This window comes from Ambystoma mexicanum, chromosome 4q, assembly GCF_040938575.1.
Source record: "Ambystoma mexicanum isolate Mex_15411 chromosome 4q, UKY_AmexF1_1, whole genome shotgun sequence".
NCBI lineage: Eukaryota > Metazoa > Chordata > Amphibia > Caudata > Ambystomatidae > Ambystoma > Ambystoma mexicanum.
In genome coordinates this window covers 1,035,907,180-1,035,928,651 of record NC_090928.1, presented here as the reverse complement: position 1 = coordinate 1,035,928,651, position 21,472 = coordinate 1,035,907,180, and positions in this window count along the sequence as shown.

The window sequence follows — 21,472 nt, the reverse complement described above, 5'->3', positions numbered from 1 at the left end:
TATGTGTAAAAACCAAATGGAGGTTGCTGAGGAAATATGGCCAGCTTCTTATATGTGTGATAGGTTACTTATAACGTGCTGAAGTCCCAGCGGTTTCTAAGCGCAGACCCGGGGATCGATCGAAGCTGTGTTGCTCCGTGTAGAATTGCTTACAAGGCGAGACGTTGCCCCTGAGATTTCCTCCCGAGCTATATGCATTATATGTATGGCTGATCAATGAAGGACCCAAAGAAACAGAAGCGCAGGCTTAATAAGGATCAGTGATTCATCACCGGTCCTTTGACATCCACGTCTGTGCACCATATCCGATGACTGCTGGAAATGTGGACGGCGTGGTGGGCCTTCACGTAGAGGATGATACCAACACATTGCACCATTCTATCTAAATGTATTCTTTGTTTCATTTGTTCATTGTTTTTTAAATAATACTGCACTATGAGTAGGCGGAAGGTGTTAAAATCAGTATGTTGTGTTATGTCATGTATGCAATTTTTTCTTTACCTGCGCCTGATGCCTGACTTTAGCCTTAGCAACAATGTTATTTGACACTCACGCACGATTACTGAATGTTCAACCCTTCAGTGCTAAGGTATTAATTACATGTACTGTTTTCGTGACGCAATAACGTTTTTAAAAATAGGCTTACAGTATCTTACTACATTGCTTATAGTATCTTAATAGCAGACAAATGATGTCATCCATAACTCATACAGCAAAGATATAGATGTGGTGGACGATCCTTTAATGTGCAACCTTCATATGACATTCATAACAAGCTTAATACTAATAGGTTTCTGAGGGCAGACCCGGGGATCGTGCTCGGTGTCGCTTTGCTTCCAAGGCAAGCCCGTTGCTCCTGAGCTATCCCGCCGACCCCAAGGTATCCCCCACACAGCCTCTCTCCTGTGAAGTGGCTGCTTTTATTCCACAATTGCCCTCTCCAAAACATGTGTAAATGCTGTCTCGTTTGATTTCAGCTACTAACAGACAATGATGTGGTTGAGCTAGCCTGGCATTATTACTGAACAGGATTATGATGCCGTGTTTTTAAGAGTCTATAATCGATTATTTAGAGCAAACGATCGCTTTGTATCCTTCTGTGTGTGTGAAAATGACTGCCTCATTCCTAGGGGAACATTTCTGCCCACCATTCAGGAGAAAGTGGGACTTCTTAATGACTGAATAATGTAATCATTAGGCATCATCAGCGGTTGGGCGGAGCAGCAAAAATGCAGCAGTACCACTATTACCGTTGCATTACCGCTCCTCTCAATCCCAAATTTGGGTGGAAAGCTGGAGATTTACCTCCAGATGAGCAGTAAATCTCCAGCTTTCCATCCATTTTCAGAGCTGGCGTAATAGCGCCCGAACAATCCCATAGAGTCCTATGGACTCATAACAAATGGGGATTAACAGCGCCACCTCAAATCTGTAAATTGCGCCGGACCGAGTTAGAGTAATGCTAACTGCGTTGGGAGGTACCCTGGCACAATTACTGCCGGGATACCGCCCAACTTATGATGAGGCCTATTATGGGTAAAAAAAAAAGCCTCTGGGACCCTGACAGGGAAGAGGATTTCAGTATATGTGTTGATTTACTTGTCTATGCTAAAGATGTCTGCCTCCTCTAGCTCCCCCATCTTAATGTACAACCAGACTTCAACTTAGACGTTCAGAGCGTCCTTGTGTTCTCCCAGACCACTCTGGCATGAGGTGGGTGGCCTATTTTATGGTCTGCTGAATCCTGTTTCAACATGGAACATGGGGTGAGGCCAGTGAAGTAACTTTGCTGAAAATGTTGTGGGGGTTGTGGGTATGACATCCAAAGGAAATGAGTTCCATGAGGGGGATAAAATGGTGTGCCACGAAAGTTGGGGGGAGACGAACACCCCTGCCCCCCCCTAAAATGATGCTCATGGCTGAGGCTGGCAAGCTACTTGACTAATTGATCACCATTGTCACCTAAAACTCTAATAACATCTCTCACACCCATTAAGATAACATACACATCTACTTGTTTTTGATTTAGATCGATAAAATACACATTTGCAGTCGCTATGATCTCTGCTGCCACGACATACATAGAGACGGATATCAGATCAATACCCTGCAAATGTGCACAGGGCCTCTGGAACAAGTTACCAATGCGGATACGACTGTATCTGTCATCCTACACTTCAGGAAGGACCTGAAACCCTCTCTTCAAAGTAAATCTCACCAATCAATGATCACTCCACTCAACTCTACCTCTGCTCCAAAACAACCTTTGTTCATCTCCCCACTCCTCATTCGAGCTCCTCTGCTATTCAAGCACCAAACACCTTACTTGCAACCCTTAGGGTGCATTCCCTGTGTTCAGCGCTCAAGTGTTTCACAGCTAGATTTGTATATGAAAGTCAAACAATGTACCCTTGACACCGAGTTGTTAGGAACGTGTTCTCTATTTAGCAACGTTTCCTCCATATTCTATGGACCCCCAAAATGTTGCTTTTGCTTTTCACCATGTCCTGACTTTTTACAGTGAAGTGAATCCTTCAGATTCACTCCACGGGACTTATGCTGGCATGGTATGTGGAAATTGACCAGTCCTTCGGGCTGTGAATACTGGGAAACTATGCTTTCCTTAGTCTTTTGACTCTGTTACTTTTTCTGGTAACTTTTTATCATTGCACAATGCATCTTCCAATGCAGTACAATTGAGTTTCTTTTGTATGTCCCTAGACTACACTCAAAGGGATTTCTTTGTTACCTCAGGCGTGCCTTAGGCAAACCGGTGGCAGTAATTACTTTTTCAAACTTTTGATTGTATTTTTCTTTAGCCTTACTGCAATTACCACATTTGGCCACTAACAGTGACTAGTGTCCGAACATGGCCATGCCATGAGGGTTTTTGTTTGTTCCAAAGCCATCACATTCCTTGGCCTTCTTCTTGCTCAGCCAGGTCAGAAAAATCCTTTTATGGTCATGCATTTTCTCTGAAAAGGCTTGCTTTTCACAGGCTAGTGCATACCACATGTGTGAGGTCCTAGAAATGGCACTGGGACTGTCTGGAGCCTGAAAGTCTGGTGTGCATGCTTGAGTGAAACCCGCAGTGGTCCCTGATTAGACCACTGCTGGTGTGCATGTGTGGGTCACATCTTGCCATTGGGAGGGCTGAGTCTGATCACTCACCTGACTTTGGGATAATGAGAGATGTCCTGCAGCCATTCCAGCAGATCTGAAGAGGAGCCAAGTATCCTGTCATAGCTGCGTAGATCATGAAAGACCCGAAATTAAAGTTGGGAAAACTTATCACAGGCAACCCTCTGGTGAGCCACCAGGTCTGAAGAGAAATCAGAGTTCAGGTGGTAAGTTGTAGAAATACTTACCTCTCACCCTATATCCACCCTTGTAAAGTTTGAATAAATCCTAAAATGTTCACCTTTGTTTGGCTTTCGCAAAACCTGTTGCCAAAAGCCCACCAAATGCTGGGAACTGTCATATTTTCTAGAATGCGCCTTCATCTCACTTTTGGACCCATCTTCACATCCCCTGGACCCCTCACCTAATCGTTTTCCAACTCCTAAACGTAAGGTTGAACATTATAAGTTATTATTGTAAATCCAGTGGACAGTTGGTGCTAACCTAATCACTTACCTTCCTTCATAAGTATTGGGGGTTGGATTGTATGATTTTGAACCAACTAAAGTGACTGTATATATGTTTTATTGTGTTTACTATTGTGTGATAATATTACTTGCCATTAGACATTTGTCATAGTGTGTTTTCTGGCCCTAAAATAAATATTGTATTTTTATAACTAACTGTCTACGCGTAATCCTTGCTGTTTCACTGTGTGGACTCATTGTGGACCCCTGACCTCACTCACCACTCCTGAGATTTAGACTTGGCCTCTCCCCATTCTAACCTGATTGGATTGGCTAAACTACCAGAAGTTGCTCTCTGTTCACTATAACAAGGGTGGCCTCCTAAACATCTGTCCACCAGTCCAGAGTTGCAAAATCCATTCTAGCACTGGTACAAAAATGCTATTACATAATATAAAAATATATCCAGAATAGGGGCGTGGCCTAGATCCATGGACTGAGGACGTACTTCTCCTGAGCTCCTGCCCTGATCCTGAGACCGATCCTCGTAGGAACTTCCAGCCCGAACTGAGGACGGCAATAAGCACATCTCCAGCAGCCTCACCCGAGCCTGCATTGCCCGAGAGAAAACCCGATCGAAAACGGAGCCGGCAACACCGAAAACGCGACCTGTGCGCTTCGGTCCCCGGGAATCCAAGATGGCGGCCGCGACTCCGTCCGAAGCCTGCAGACGAGGAGAGCCCGGGAACTAAAGAAGGCGGCACCCGCGGCTCCGGATGCTGTGAACCGCTGATCATCTGTGCCGCGGACGGGGAGCGGAACACTGCGCCTCCTATCCCTGCGCTGCGACCACCGCTGAGACCACCGCGGGGCGCTCACCCCCACGCACCGCCGCCGCAGGAGAAGGGGAGTGGGCCGAGGTTGGTGGCCCGGGCCGCTGAGGGCCACAGAAAAGACGAGGAACACCGCGGGGGGCGCGCTGGGCCTTCCGGCCCTTCTTTAAACCCGGCTGGTGGAGGCCCTCGCTGCCGGGCAATACTCGCCCCTAACAGACGCCGGCGGGCCCTGCCGCTCGGCCTGCACACAGGACACGGGCCACCCGAGACACCAAGAACCATCCAGGCCATAACGGGGGCCTGTGAGCCCCGCGGCGGGGACCATCACACGGCTCCGGATGCTGTGAACCGCTGATCATCTGTGCCGCGGACGGGGAGCGGAACACTGCGCCTCCCATCCCTGCGCTGAGACCACCGCTGAGACCACCGCGGGGCGCTCACCCCCACGCACCGCCGCTGCAGGAGAAGGGGAGTAGGTCGAGGTTGGTGGCCCGGGCCGCTACGGGCCACAGAAAAGACGAGGAACTCCGCGGGGGGCGTGCTGGGCCTTCCGACCCTTCTTTAAACCCGGCTGGTGGAGGCCCTCGCTACCGGGCAATACTCGCCCCTAATAGACGCCGGCGGGCCCTGCCGCTCGGCCTGCACACAGGACACGGGTCACCCGAGACACCAAGAACCATCCAGGCCATAACGGGGCCCTGTGAGCCCCGCGGCGGGGACCATCACACGGCCCACCCATTCAACGCAGAGGATCGACACACAACGCTGAGGTGCCGGGCCCCAGCATAAGGGACGTCCTGCACCGACGGCTAAGAGTGGCTTCATCCCATCGGACACCTCCCACCTCCTGCCCAAGGGATACACCCACGGCCCGGGAAACCAGCACCATAACCCCCAAAAGGAAGAACGACCCGCTGGCAACCACCTGATCAATATCCTAAAACAACGAGACGAGCGAAGGGGAGCACCTCGCTGCATGCAAGATGCCAGTGAATGGCACTCTCCCACACAATCACTGAAAACGACCTGGGGACCCATCGGGCCACGAAGCCCACCAAACCACGACGGCCCCATACTCCTAACAGCCAGTGGTCCCGACAAGAGTAAAATTGCGGGAAGTAAGCGTACCGGAGAACCGGGCCGTTGAGAGGCCATAACACTGCGCGAATCAGCCCTAAAACATAGGAACACAATCTGGCCCAACAACAACAAGAAGCAAGGGCGACAGTTGCACAAGCGACCCAACGGATACGCTGCCACTGCAGGCAGCGGGACACTGCACATACCTCTCGGAACACCCTTCTGAGAGCCCTGGTGGACGAGCTTGAAGCGGACATCACATAGCACCTCACAAAAGCCCTCTCTAGAAGGAATGTCACCTCCGAAGCACAAACCCAAACTCGTCACAATGGATGCCTTCACCTCAGTCCGACCAAAACAACAAATTCCACAAGAAATGAGCGCTGTTCAAGGATCTCTGACTCAGCCGACGGATCCTAGAGACTCTCAAATCCTACAAGCGATAGCAGCACTGCGAACATCCATGGAAGACAAGATCGGCGAAATAAAATCGGACATTCAGCTGATGAGACAAGACACACGAAACCTAACCGACAGAATGGTCACTGCTGAAGCCTCTCTGCAGGACACCGCGGAGACCACACAAGAACTCAAGGCGAAAGTCAAAGAGCTAGAATCCACAGTAGCTCGACTGGAAACGCGCTCAGAAGATGCGGAAGGCCGTGCCCGCCGCAACAATGTCCGAATACTGGGGATACCGGAGGATTCAGAGGGCCCCGACCCCACCGAATACATTGAAACGATGTTCCTGCAGGAAATCGGAGCAGGTAAACTCACCCAGGGTTTCTCAGTGGAGCGAGCTCATCGATCCCTTCAAAAGCGACCACCCCCCGGCTCACATCCGAGACCTATAATAGCTAAAATCCTAAACTTCAGGGATCGGGAGACCATTCTGAGGTTCTCGAGAGAAGGCGGAGAGATCAAAAGAAGCGCGGCGTCAATAGTTATGTATCCGGATTACACCCCAGTAGTACAGCGGGCGAGAAACTCCTTTATACCAGTGAAGGCCTCTCTAAGGAAACTCAACCTTAAATACATGCTGCTATATCCAGCAAGACTCAAAGTACTTTACAACGGGAAGGCGATCTTTCTTGAAACCCCGGCGGCGGCAAACCTATGGCTTGAGCACAACAATCTGGCTGAGGATGCGGAGGGAATAACGAGCAATAATAAACACCAGGGCAACGACAAAGATCACGCGAGAAGCTGAAGGACATATCAACTACGGTTACTACCTCGGAATGAATCACATTGCTACACCAAGAAGGCGACGCACTCGGGCAGGAGCTCGGAGGCTCTTGTGCAAAAACACTGGCGGCCCACCCCAACCGAAACGGTGCAGGTAAAACACCTACACACCACCCGGGCTGGAAGACCTGGAGAGGACTGGAAAGCCCGGGAACCCCCGAGCGCTGTGAGTTCATAACAACTGCTGGGGGCAGTTTATTGTTGTTCATTTTCGTTGATCCATCTTACGAGATGAAGGTTGTTAATGTTGATAGATCTCCGAAGGCAAAATCACAACTGACTGGTGGGGAAATTGGCTGGAGGGCCAGGATGGGCAAGACCGCACAAAACAGTGCCGAACTGGCGACGCCGGTCGCCACCGTCTGCATCACTGGAGGAAGCGGGGGCTCTCCCAGCGTTTTGCGAAAACAAGATGACTACATACATTAGACTACTGACTTGGAATGTAAGGGGCCTGGGCACCTACCTCCGCAGGAACAGGATTAAATCCTACCTACAGAGAAAGAGAGTGGACATCGCTCTCCTACAAGAGACTCACTGCACTGCCGAAGCGGATGAGAAGCTTAGAGAACACTGGGGGGACAAGGCTACGGAGCCCCCTACTCTAAATTCGCCAGAGGGGTGTTCATCTGGTTCAACCCCCAGGTACCGTTTCTCCTACGCAAGCTGGTGAGGGACCCTGAAGGTAGATATCTGATCATATGGGGAACAGTGGAACAAAGAGAAATATGTATAGTAAACTCATACTTCCCTAACAATAACATCCCAGCTCACTTAAAAGCACTTAGCGCCCAGATGTCACAATATCGGGATGGCCTCTTCTTGTGGGGGGGTGATTTTAATTGTGTTCACAATCCTGAACTAGATAGGTCTTATCCGCCGGTAAGCGGCTTTCCCGCTGCCACCTCATCCCTGAAGGTAACTGTTAACGAACTTGATCTGGTAGACGCTTGGCGGGATCTCCACCCAAGCGAAAGGGCATACTCCTATTACTCATCCCCACACAAACTTCACACGAGGCTAGATTATTTCTTCATAAGCAGGGAACATATGCCTCAGACGGCTAACGCACAATATCTAGGAAGGACCATTTCCGATCACTCCCCACTCCTATTAGACTGGCAACACAATAGCCCTAGACCGCCCATCCCAATGTGGAGAATGCCTGTTGAGGCTCTGAAAGACCCGACCTTCAGGGACGAGCTCAGGGAATCCTTAGAAAACTATATAGCGGTAAACACAGGCAGTGTGGACCAAATAGGTACGCTATGGGACGCCCTAAAGGTGGTAATACGAGGGGAAGCAATTGCAAAAGCAGGGGGCATCAGGAAATTGCTACGGGAGGAACTGAATCAGAAAGAGCTGGAAGTCCAACAACTAGAGTCCACCCCTATTGACACGCTGGGGAGGGAGGAAGAACTGAGTTCTCTTAGGCAGGACTGCTCCAGGGCATGGGACAGGCTGGCTAAGTTTGATTTTAGCGTTAGGACTAATAGAGCACATGCAGAGGCCGATAGACCGGGTCGACTACTGGCGTGGCTCTGCAAAAGAGAACACCCTAGGCAGGTTACTACAGCACTACAAGACGAACAAGGCATAGAACACAGGACCCAACAAGACATAAACAATACCTTCCAGCGTTTCTATGCACAACTATACTCCCACGCACACAAGGTCCCACAAGACCAGATATTAGACACCCTGGAGGAAATTGGCCTGCCCAGATTGTCACCAACACAGTCCGAAGCCCTAGACTCCGACATCACACCGGAAGACATAACAGAGGCTATTAGATCCCTCGCCACTTGTAAGACCCCAGGATGCGATGGACTCCCCCCAGAATTCTACAAGGAATACGAACCCACCCTGACGCCCCTGTTACACCAGGTCTTTACTGAGACATTCGAAACTGGTATCCTACCCGACAGTATGAGGGAAACCTTACTGGTCCCGATGCTCAAACCCGATAAACCCTCTGACAAATGTGACTCCTACCGCCCGCTCGCCATGCTCAACTATGATGTGAAAATACTGACGACGATACTAGCGAGACGTCTGTCCAAAGTGATCGGCGACATAGTACACGAAGACCAAAACGGCTTTATACCTGGACGTAACACGTCCTTAAACCTACGCAGGCTTCAGCACATTATAGCTGAAACCAACACAAGCGAAAAACAACTCGCACTACTCTCCCTAGATGCTATTAAAGCATTTGATTCCATTTATTGGGAATGGCTGGTGGCGGTCCTGGAAGGTTTTGGACTCGGCCAACGATTCATCAGATGGGTAGTGATCCTATATAATGAACCCAGGGCCAGAATAAAATCCGGGAAATATGTGTCGGACACATGGGATATTCGCAGGGGCACTAGGCAGGGCTGCCCACTCTCCCCCATGCTCTACATCCTGGGCTTGGAACCCATTGCAATCTTCCTTAGGCAGCAATTTTTTGATGCAGGAATTAGGCTGGGCGGGACTGACCATATTGTCTCACTGTATGCAGACGATGTCCTAATATATGTTAACAACCCTCATCTCAATGTCCCGACACTACTAGAGATCCTTGATAATTACGCCAAAGTTTCGGGTATACAATTTAGCAAAACGAAGTCCTGCATGTTCCCATTAGCATCCCTGAGAAATAAACCTCCAGAAGAGCTTCCCTCAGTGGGCATAAAATGGGAGACCGAATCTTTCCGCTACCTTGGGATCCAGATTACGCACACCCCAGAACAAATGCATACACGAAACACGCTGGCTGCGATACCCAAACTGCGCAAATCCATAAGTTTCTGGTCTAAGCTTCCATTGTCCATGCTGGGCAGGGCCTCAATAACCAAGATGATCATTCTCCCTAGGTTCCTATATGGGTTCCAGAACGTGCACTTTTATATCACCAAACCCTTCTTCCAGCTCCTAGACACAATAATTAAGGAGTTTCTATGGGGTAAGGGCAGACATCGGGTGGCACTATCTACCTTAGTATTACCGCACAATCAAGGAGGGACTCAGTTACCAAGCCTAGAGAAATACTACCTCGCAGCTCAGCTAAGCCATGTAACCAAATGGCTAGCGGACGGGACCACTTCGGAGAACCCCCTCCTACAAGCCATGATCTCCCCAATCCGCCTGAGGGAGTTGCTCTGGGCCCCTCAAACTCTGCTACACGAACAGCCTTTTCTAACAATCCTAGGCAGGAAAATATGGAGTAGAACCAAGACGGTGTTACAATTGAAGCAACCTTACTTCCAAGAAGTACCAATACTCTCGGAACTCGACAAGTCTGTCACAACCCTCCACACCATTAGGCACTGGGAGGAAAAGGGTGTATACACCTGGGGCGATCTATACTCCGGAGGCACATTCAGGGATTTCGCTGAGCTGCAGGAGGTGGAGGGCATCCACGCTGGCCAATTCCTGTGGTATCAAAAGATCCGCAAGATAGCACGCACTAAATGGGACACCTGGCCAGAGGAACCAGAGGCCACTCCCCTCTTGTCTTTGATGTACACCCTGAGCGAAGGGGGGAAAGCAATATCTCAGATATATAAACTCCTTGCTGACATCCCTAATCCCCGCGGTGATATACTAAAGACCCGCTGGGAATCAGACATGGGACAGAGGTTGTCCGAAGAGGAGTGGAACAGAGCATTGGCTTTCCCGAAAGAGGTCTCTAGAAACCAGAGATTTCGGCTAATCCAATTAAATGTACTCTATCGTACCTACTTAACTCCGAGCAGGGTTGCTAAATTCAACAAAACCGACCGGACACAGTGCACTTGGTGTGGGATTGAGGGGGCAGATCTAATCCATATGCTATGGAACTGCACCAAAACGCGCAGTCTCTGGTCGACGGTTAAAAAAACCTGCGAAGAGGCAGAAGTTACCAGATATAAGTGGACCCCAGCGGAATGCCTCTTAGGCTGCTACCCTAGACTGGCCAAACTTAAATACGCGGTCAAGCTGATGGACTTGCTGTGCATAACAGCCAAAAGGACCATCGCCATGGCATGGAAACGGCCGGCAGGACCAAATCAAAAAGCATGGCGCAAAGAATTTGAAAGATGGGCGACCGCCGAAACAAGAGCTTGGGAGGACAGCGTGGCTAGATCCACGGATGAGTCAAGCATGGCCCTTGCTGCCTGGAAAGACACCATGTCTAGGCTATTTCACTCCTCGGATGACAAACCCCCCTGAACCACCCACCGGCCCTAGCACAAGACCTGAAAGATTGCCTAAGAAATTCGAAACCAAGCCCTTCCAACATTAACATTCCTGGAGGGCCCATACCCGCATCCATGTTGCCCGGCAGCTCCCTCCCCGCCTGCAACCCCATCAGTCATCAACCACCCTTGAATCGGAGATAGTTAAGTTTCTAATGTTTTTCATGTTTTTGTTATGTAAAAATTGTTGTTTAACCACAAAGGCTGAATGTCGCTGACCAATCGGTCACCTTGAAATATGTAACTATAATTAAAATGCCAATAAACAAATTTGAAAATAAAATAAAAATATATCCAGAATGGCCCCTGAACAACACCAATGTAGGCCAGTCCCACATAGGAATATGCATTACATTGCCTTTACCCCGGTGAGGCCCAGTAAAACAGTTCCATAACAGAGTGAAGAACTATCTCCAGACTGGCCCCACCAATGTAGGGCAGTATCATGCAAGAACACTCATCAAGCTGCCTTTAATCTTGATGACTGGTAAGAAAATGCCATGTCAAAGTTAAAAAAACAATGTTTGGACTCAGCCCTTAACTGCGGTGGTAACGCTATTACTATCGCATTTAAGGGTTGGCCAAAACTCGAGTTGGCCAGTAAGTGTCAGATTTACCTGTAGCTTTTTGCTGGAGGTAAAAATCTGCACTTACCACCCACTTTTGGCAGTTTTTCGGTGCTATTACCGCTGGCGTAATTACAGCCGGCGTTAATAGCACCACCCAACCCCATTGTGTCCTATGGACCCAATGGGGAATGGGGATTTACGGCCCCCCGCAACTTGGGTTCTGGTGCAAATTGCACCAGACCGAGTTGCGGTAATACAAATTGTGTTGGGTGGTATCCCGGCACAATTAGCATCGGGATACCACCCAACTTGTGATGGGGCCCAAAATGTCTAGACTGGCCCGACAAATGTACGCCAATACCACATAAGAATACTTATTATATTGCTTTACCCTTATGTAAGATTTTCATATTTATGATAAATCTTCCAGACCTGTGTCAACCCCAGAACCTTTTGTTTGGACTTGGTGATTATTTTTCCATGTCCCTAGGTGAGTGGAAATCTTTTTCCCCTCTCACCTAGTCTATTACTAATTTTTTCGTGAGCCCTTTTTTGTCTCTCTCCATAGTGTGTGATTGGAGTCATAGTTTCCCCTAACTTTTGGGCTTAGGCTGGGTTGCCCCTTTGTGCATCCCTTTGTAATTGTTCTTATTTCCTCTTGGGTGAACTACTGTTGCCAAGAAGTAAAGTGGGATTCTCATCACCTTATGTGGAGTGCTGGGGAGATAAAATGTATCCCTTTTCTTACTTACCTGGTAACATTTTTGTTGGAATTGCAACATAACCTGAATGGCAGGTGGCAATGGTTTTACCTTAATGACGTTTTAGTCATATTACTCACACGCTGTCAAATCAGCCGCGGTAATGCATAGAAGGGTCACCATTCTGCTAGAATGGTGGGCTCCTTCGTTTTCACCATTTTTAAGTATCCTTTTCTTTCTTAGGTCTTCTTCTGCTGTCCTACGTGGGAAAGATCCTAGTTGTAGTTTTGTCTTTGGCGGGAGTCCTTTTTATTCCCCGTTGAAGCTCCAGAGTGTCTGTAAAGGCAGGAAGTGAGGGAGGAGTCAAAAACTCTGTAGCCTTTTGTCTTTCACCTTGCCTGAAAGGAACCAATTCCTACTTGGGATCTGGCTGTCCTGACTGGACATCCAGCCTCCCCTTTTCTGTAAACTGCAGGGAGAGTTTGCAGATGGTGTGCTGTAGATCCTTATATAGACTCTGATTCCGGAAGCTGCTGACAAGTCGACGAAGGAGATTAATCTAAAGAGGAAGATGAATTAACTACAGCTGTAACAATTTCCAGCTACCGGAGAGCCTACTGTGTAACCAGAGCCTGTTGTAACCCTTTCTTGCATCCGACCTGGGGGTCCCGAAAATAACAACTCCTACCCAGAGGCTGGTGAGACACACTAGGCTCAAGAAGACCTGCAAAACGAGCCATCCCTTGATGTGCAGTAACCTCTTGCAGTTTATTCAAACTACATTTCCCAGCCTGCCACGGCAATAAATTGCCTTCGGCAGCACGTCACAGCCGGCGCGTTAGCCAGGCCAGTTATCGCCGGTTTGCGTCCGGCTTGTGTCTGGCTTGCTTACAGTTCTACAATAGTAACGCTGGGAGGCTTTATGCCTTGTTACTTATTTCTGCTTGCCCTATGTTAATCTTTGTCCCTGTTTCAAGATGTGCCCCAGGTCTAAAGCTGTCCTAATAGACACGTGTGATACAACTTGTTTAAATTTGCCAAAGCCTTCGAAATCAAATAAAGCCTTGCCCAATTCTCCATTGGTGGCTTCCATCCTGAACACACAGTCTCTTATGTTACATGGGGTCAAAGTTGAAGACCTTTTGACACAAAATAGCTATGATCTGTTGGTGATCACTGAGTCTTGGCTCAGCAATGCCATCTCCAATGAGGCAACCCTAGCAGTTCATCCCAGGTATGTATTACTGAGGGCTGACCACAGAAATGCGAGGGGGTGGGGGTGTTGCTTTATTTCTTTAAGACACATTTCAGCACCAACTTTCGCCTCACGAGCCACTAGATGAATGTGAATCATTGGTGGTCACAATAAAGATCAATGAAAATACCACTCTGACAGTCGTTATTATCTATCGTCCACCAAGAACTCTCCCTACCTTTGAGGAACAACTCCTGCATTTGCTCAGCAAGATTGTCAGTGCTAAGGTACCTGTTGTGTTACTGGGTGACTTTAATCTCTGGGCTAACGTTCTCTCAGATAATATTGCCCAGTCCTTACTTGGCGCACTCTCTACCATTGGTTATATCCAACAGGTCATGGTGTCCACTCATTAAGGGGGACACACTCTGGATTGGGTATTATTGCACCAAGTTTCTGCCACTACTCCAGTTACCACCCTGTGCCCTTGGTTTGATAATCTTTTGCTTAGTTGCTCCATCAAGTTGCCTCCTATTCCTCTTAGAGTCGATTCCACTACTAGGCAATCTATTAAGGCAAGATCTTTTAAAAAGCTTCCCCCCCAATGATTCTTGCTGGAACTGAGCAGCAGGATGGGTGATGTGCAGAATTATGACAGCTTCTCTGCTCTTTCAGCCCATATAAAATCTACCATTGATTCGATCATAGAAGATCTTGCTCCCATTACTATCAGGTGCATTAAGCCAGAAAACTGTGTCCCATCACTAGTTTAATTAGAACATACTTGCCCTCAGGCATCGCCAGAGAGCCGCTGAATGGGCGTGGAGGAAGCAGCCATCTCCTGATCTTCTAACTGCATACAAACTTGCTGTAAAGTTTTTTAAGGCCGCTGTGATCTCTGCTAAATCCTCATGTTAATAACAGAATTATAAATGCCAATTCGAGCTTCAAGGAACTATTTGCGATCCTTCGGAACTTCAACTGTAGTACCTACGATCAGGGTACTCCAAGATTTCGCATGGTGTCAAACCATTCATGATGCCTTTAAAGCCAAAGTTGCTTCTCACTTGGAGCCCATTATTCCGCATGAGCCTAGCGTCTTAGATGATGCTCCTACCCTGACACCCTCTTCTGTGTTGTCTCCATCCTGCACAGTATCTAAGGATTCCACTGTCCCATATGAGCTTGGCAGTTCTCCTGACTTCTACTTCTGCTCTTTCACTGGTGCCTTCCTCATCTTGCACTGTCCCCACCAGTCAGCAACCCATTCTTAAGCTGACTTTCCTTCACTCCATGTACGGTGGCGGAGGTCAATAAGATTATCCTTGACTTGAAGCCTACCACATGCAAGTGCGATGCCTGCCCCTCCAGGTTGTTGGTTGGGTGCCTGGATACCATTGGCCCATGGCTCACCAAGCTCATTAACCAATCCTTCCTGGAGGGACAGGTACCTACCAATCTGAAAGAGGCGTGGATTACTCTGCTTCTGAAAAAAGATTACCTGGATCCTCTTCAGCCCAAGTATTACCGCCCTATCACTAATGATACTTTTTTACTTATGGTCATGGATCGGGTGGTTTATCTTCAGTTGCACAGATTTATTGAGGAGAATTCCATCCTGGGGCCGCGCCAATCGGGTTACCGTGCTCGACACGGTACAGAGACTGCAATGTTGGAATTAAAGTCCAACCTGGCAGCCATTATTGGTCGGGGTCATCCAGCACTTCTCATGTTTCTTGAACTTTCATCTGTGTTTGATTTGGTCGATCATGAGTTGCTGGCTTCTAGGCTGCAGTCTCTGGTTGGCTGTACTAATCTTACCACAAGATTGCTGGTTTCCTTCTTGGGCCCATGTGTTGCTCGAGTCGCTATTCATGACAGCCTCCTCTTGTCCCACTCTTCTCACACGGGGTGTCCCACAGGGTTCCTCACTGTTGCCCACCCTCTTCAATATTTACATTCTCCCTCTCCTTCTGTTGCTTGATGACCTGGGTGTCCGGTATACCAACTATGCCGATGACACCCAGGTCATCTTAGAACTTTCAAGCACCTATGCCCAGGATCGGCAAGCCATTAATGCCATCTATTCGATCATTCACTCCTGGATGGTTGCAAACTCCATGGCTCTCAACATGGACAAGACCGAGATTCTCATCACTGTGTCAAATCACAAGTTTAAAAATCTTTCTCCGGAATATGCTTCTTTCTCAATCTCCAACGTCATCATCCTGGTGGCCAAGAGCGTCAAAACGCTTGGCGTCACACTTGACACCGAGCTCACCATATGGTAGGATCAACAGGCAGTTGGACTTCTTGTGCCCATTTCTGTCTGTCAAAAACATGTCCATTCTAGCCTCCACTTTAATTAACTCCAGGCTGAATGATTGCAATAGCCTGTTGGCAGGCCCAGCTTAATCCAATCTCGCCGCCCTTCAAGTCACACAAAATGGTGCGGTGAGAGCAGTGCTGGGCATCCCCAGACGGCAGTCCATTACTGAAGCTAGAAAGAACTTACACTGGCTTCCGGTCAAGCACTGTGCCTCTTTCAAGATCTTGACACTTACCTTTATGTGCTTGACTTCTGCAGCTGCCAGCTATTTGTCGTAGAGCACCCTGAGGTATGTGCCTGCGAGCTCTCAGGTCTCTTGACCAGGCTAAACTTAGCCAACCCAGATTTCGCCTAATTTGGAAAGACAACTTTTGATGTGCTCGCTCCTGCTACCTGAAATGCCATTCCTATGGATCTTAAAATAACCATGACACTTGCTGAACTCAAAAAGAATTTGAACACTTTTTTCTTCAGGACCCCCTAGATCCACTTGTTGCTCGGCGCACTGATTCTGCGGGCGATCTCGTGCGTTAATAAGAATTACAAAAACAAAAGACTTCCTTGGCTGCAAACCGCCCCAATACCAGGGGACCTCAAGCCTGAGTGCAGTGCAACATCTTCCAAAGTCTGATTCCTGCTAAACTTTGTTGGACTCCTGCTGCACCTCCAGAGACACAATTCAAATCCCTGAAGTCCCATTGCCGGAGTGCTGGACTAAGAGAATGAAGAGAATCCGAACAGCGATATTCGTTCTTCATCTGGTTCCTGTAACAGGGTGCCAAATACACAGAGCCACGATAAGCCTTGAGTAATCCTTTGTTGGATGCCTTTTCTGATGGCTGCTGCTGCGAGTTCCTATCCAAGGTCCATTTCTTTCATCACCACACCAAGATTCCAGGGACCGAGTCCTGTGCGTCTGCATTGTGGAGCCATCCATCCGGGAGCTCTTCTTTTCTGATAAGGTACTGTGTTGTCTTGGGTAATAATTGATTCGTGTGTTTGGGAGTTTGTCCATACTGTTCTCCCAGGCTTAGCGCTGGAACGTCTATAGGGAGTCTGTCTTCTATGAAGTCCATGAACACTTTTAACTAACTCCGGAGGTAATACTTACTTGTTGAAGAAGATATCTTCTGGAACTTTGACTTTCCTGCGTCTGAACCCTATCCTGACCTGCCTACAGCTGGCTCCTAGACAACTAGGGTCTCTCTTCTGTATCTGAAAGAACCCATGCTATAGAATAGGGAAGTACTTTGACAGATAAGGCTTCTGTCTTGAAAATATAACAAGTGTTGAAAGTAATTACATGTAAATGAGTTAGGGCTCTATCACAAGTTGGACCTTATCTCTTAAATGTGACAGTAACGATATTACCGAAGTCCAATGTGTAGGTGGGCACCCAAATCCATCCATTTTCTAGATGTTGAGATCATTGTTACAGAAACAGAATACCAAACAACAATCTATCGGAAAAGCACAGATAGAAATAGTTTGTTACAGAGACTGAGTTTCCATCAACCCAGTCTCATCAAGAATCTACCCTACAGTCAATTGCTCCGAGTGAAAAGGATCGTCAGCAACCAGAGTGAATACGAAATAGCTGTCAGAGAAATGGGTAAAAAATTTCTTGCACAAGGTTATTCAGAAGAGGAAATGACATCGGCAGAAATGCGCACTGTTGCACAGGATAGAGAAGAACTACTCAAACCAAGAATAAGCAAACAAGATACCTCACCCCCACTAGTTTTCGTATCCAAGTATTCACGTCAAAGCAATCGGATCAAGTCAATCATAAAAAAGAATTGGAACACTGTGACAGTTGATAAAAGGGTAGAACACCTATTTAAAGAAACTCCCACATTTGCTTACCAGAGAAGTTCCAACTTGAAAGACAGATTAGTCCATACTAGACCCCCACAGAAAAAGAAAAGTACAGACCGCATAGGCACATTCCCATGCCTGAACTGCAGCAACTGTGGGTACATCATGAAAGGACAAACCATAAACCATCCCTACACTGGAGAAAAAATAAAGCTTAAATGCTATGCCACATGCAATACAGCAGGAATTATATATGGAATCAAATGTCCTTGTGGTTTGTACTACGTCGGACAAACACAACGCACAGCAAAGATCAGGTGGAATGAACATAGATCCTGCATCAGGAACAAGACTGCAAGTTCCGCAGTAGCAAGACACTGGCAGAGCAAACAACATAATTTGGCACAGATCAAATTTGTAGTTCTGGAAAGAGTCCAAAGAAGAGAGAAACATGAGGATCTACAAAAAAGAATTGATCAACGGGAAACATTTTGGATAGACAGGCTAAGTTCCCTTACACATAAGGGAATCAACGAAGAGATCAACTATATGTGTTTCCTCTAAAAGGGCCAAGTTTACAGATTGTTCAGGAATATGGCTTTTCTCCAATGTGTTGGCTTCGGTGGTGAGGCGTTATGGACTAAATTCCGATATTATTGAGGACACATTGAAAACATGTGATTGAACTTGATTTTGTATTTTTGTATTCTTGTACTTTTATGGACATGCACTGATTGTACATCATGAAATATTTTGAAATATTTTGAAATATTTTGAAGTTTTTGTTTATCACGCGATTTTACTCCTCATAATCAAATTTTCGACCATGGCTAGCACCAATATAATATTTGTTGACTTTATAGAACACGTATGTGTTAAATGCATTTGGAAACCTTAATAACCACAATTAATTACTGAAGACATGTCCACACCTATACATACCAGTTAGAGCTTCCAATAGCAATGTACAACACGCATCCACCTGAGGGCCATGGCAACAGTCCCGCCCCCCTGCGCTCCCGCAGGGCGGTGGGTCCCGAGGCGTACGTGCAGCGGCAAACGCGCTGCTGCTCGACGCCCCGCCCACTTTCCCATGACAACCCTTAAAAGCATTATTGCTCGCGCGCGGTTTACTTTCGCTTCCACAGCGAGCGCGATCGGTTCTACGCGCGGGTCATACTTGTGCAGGTAAGAGCTCACTGATCTAATCGGCCTAGTTATGCATCTGGATATAGCGACAGAAATAGTAATACATACTTCCCCTCTGGTAATCAACAGGAACTTTGGAGACATTCTTCAAGAGCATTCACAGGAGAGGACAACTTGCATTTAGCAGGTACAGTGTGCTGTATGCAAAGGTGGTAAATAATTGTAAATACTTAGTAATATGGCGATTCTGACACACTTTCCTTTACCTTCCTCCCGCATTTTCAACATTGATTTGGATCTACCTGGGGTATGTGCTTTACTTTTTTTTGAACCATGAATTGCATTTATGTGTCTTTCGATAAATGAATTATGTTAACACTGTTTAGATTCTATACTCACTTCAGTACAGCCCTGAAGATGGTCATAGACTGAAATGCATTGGCATATGTGCTTTTTTGAATAATTGACCTATCTATTTCGAGTTGCCTCGCAATATTTGAACTAACTAAGATACACAAAACCAAGAAATGTGAATTAAACATTTCTTTTGGAAAACCATGTACCGTGTGGTGATACATTTGTTTGACATTATAAGTACTTCACGCAAGAGTTTATATACAACTGTGCAACCTTATTTAAGGTCAACTGAGAGCACCAGTCTTAAGTACAGTATTATTACCTTACTTTTTCTTCAAATCTGTTTAGTGCGATCCGGATGCCATAGGATCTCTTACAGACTGGTTGCTCCAGGTCAAAACATTGATTCAAACAATTTATCCAAACAAACATTACCTATATTAAAGTATCTTATTACCGTGGTGCCCACCTACACATTGGACTTCTGTAACTTGGCCTAGGCATACCCAAGGTGGAGGCACACACTTTCTGAACTAAAACAATTTTTCTGCAGAATTATAATTATCAAGAATAATGTCATTTGCCGACATTGAAGGCTTAACGACGAATAGAGCAGACACGTTAGGCTTCACAGCCAAAGAGGCGAACAAAATCCTTGGTCCCATCACTGACAGTGGATTCAGTGCAACAAGCAACAAAAAACAAGATCCAACCAGCCAAATAAAACAGTTGGAATATCTGATAAGAAAGGAGATCAATCGTAAACTTCATGCGATAACTTTGGGGAGATACTATAAAAGCCAAAGAATACCAAGAGGCCTACGCCTACAGCTGAGACCTACCTTATGCAAGGAGAGTAAAGCTTTCGTAAAGAAATGGGAAGCCATACTAAATAAGTGTTCCCTAGACCTGATTTTATTAACCATACAAGAATTGGCCAAAGATCTTAAAGATCTGGGAGAGGAGATCCAAGAAATAGAGAAGGCTTTAGTTGCAACATTAAACAGAGAAGAAGTAGACTCTATTCTGGAGGATATCAATAATAAATTATCTGGATATAAAGCAGAACTGGAAGCTAAAACAATCTGAAAATTTAAACGCGATACGTATTATTATCTGAAGGACGAAGTTTATACATGGATGGAGAAATATGGTCCTACACTAAGGAAACCTAAACAAAACTTCACAAGTGAGACATCCAGCTCCGGAACCGATACCGAGAGAGAAACACCAAACCAAGAGGAAGAAGCTACACCAGCATCATCGAGCACAGCAGACACAACAGAAACACCCAACAGAGGAAGAGAGCCTTTTTTAGGAATAGGAAGAAGAGAACACAAAGGGGGAAAAGAAAAGCAAAAGGCCAAACCAAATATGAGATAGCAACAGAAGAAAACATAGTGATTAATTTGTCCTCTAGAAATCTAACCTTAAGTGAAATCAAAACATTACAAAAGGGACTCAGCTTTGTTCCCATGTACGATAGCACCTTATTTGATTCCAAAATTGAACTATACAAACTGGTTCGTAAAATGAAATTGAAGGTTTTCTTCAGCGAGCTAGAAGAAGATAATCCAAGAAATATAGAGGACTCGGATTTCAAAGAATTCAGAGGCAAGAGCAACTTCATCCCTCCGATCTCAGTCCCTTCGGTGGATATCTTCCAGAAACAGGTCACAAGAGACCTCGAGAAGGTCAAATTCAGACATCCAAGGAATCAGAACATGAAACCCCATGAGCTTAAACTCATAAAAAACCTTTATGGAAATGACACGATAACAATACGGTCTGCTGATAAAGGAGGAGGCCTAGTTCTACTCAACACAAGCGATTATGAAGAAGAATGTCATAGACAGCTCAGTGACATCAATACTTATGCGACACTTGATTCAGATCCTACAGAAGAGATCCGGTGCAATCTAGATAAACTTCTAGAAAGAGCAGAGGAACTGAAATGGATTAATCATAACACAAAGACATTTCTGACTAATACACATCCGAAAATACCACATTTCTATACCCTCCCAAAGATACATAAGGACATACAGAAACCTCCGGGAAGACCTATAGTAGCAGGAATCAACAGTATCCTTGAACCACTCGGTAAATACATTGATTATTTTTTACAGCCATTGATTCAAAAAACAAGTACTTACATTAAAGATTCTACTCATTTTTTTGCAACACCTCAGAACCATCCCATTCAGCAACAACAACATCTGCTTCACGGTAGATGTTAAAAGCCTACATACATCGATTCCTCATGACCTGGGCAGAGAAGCAGTGGAGTGGATGCTCCTGAGAGAAGGAGAAATAGCTGCACAAAAAGAATTTATCATGGGACTTTTGGAATTTATCAGTAACAACTCATACTTCC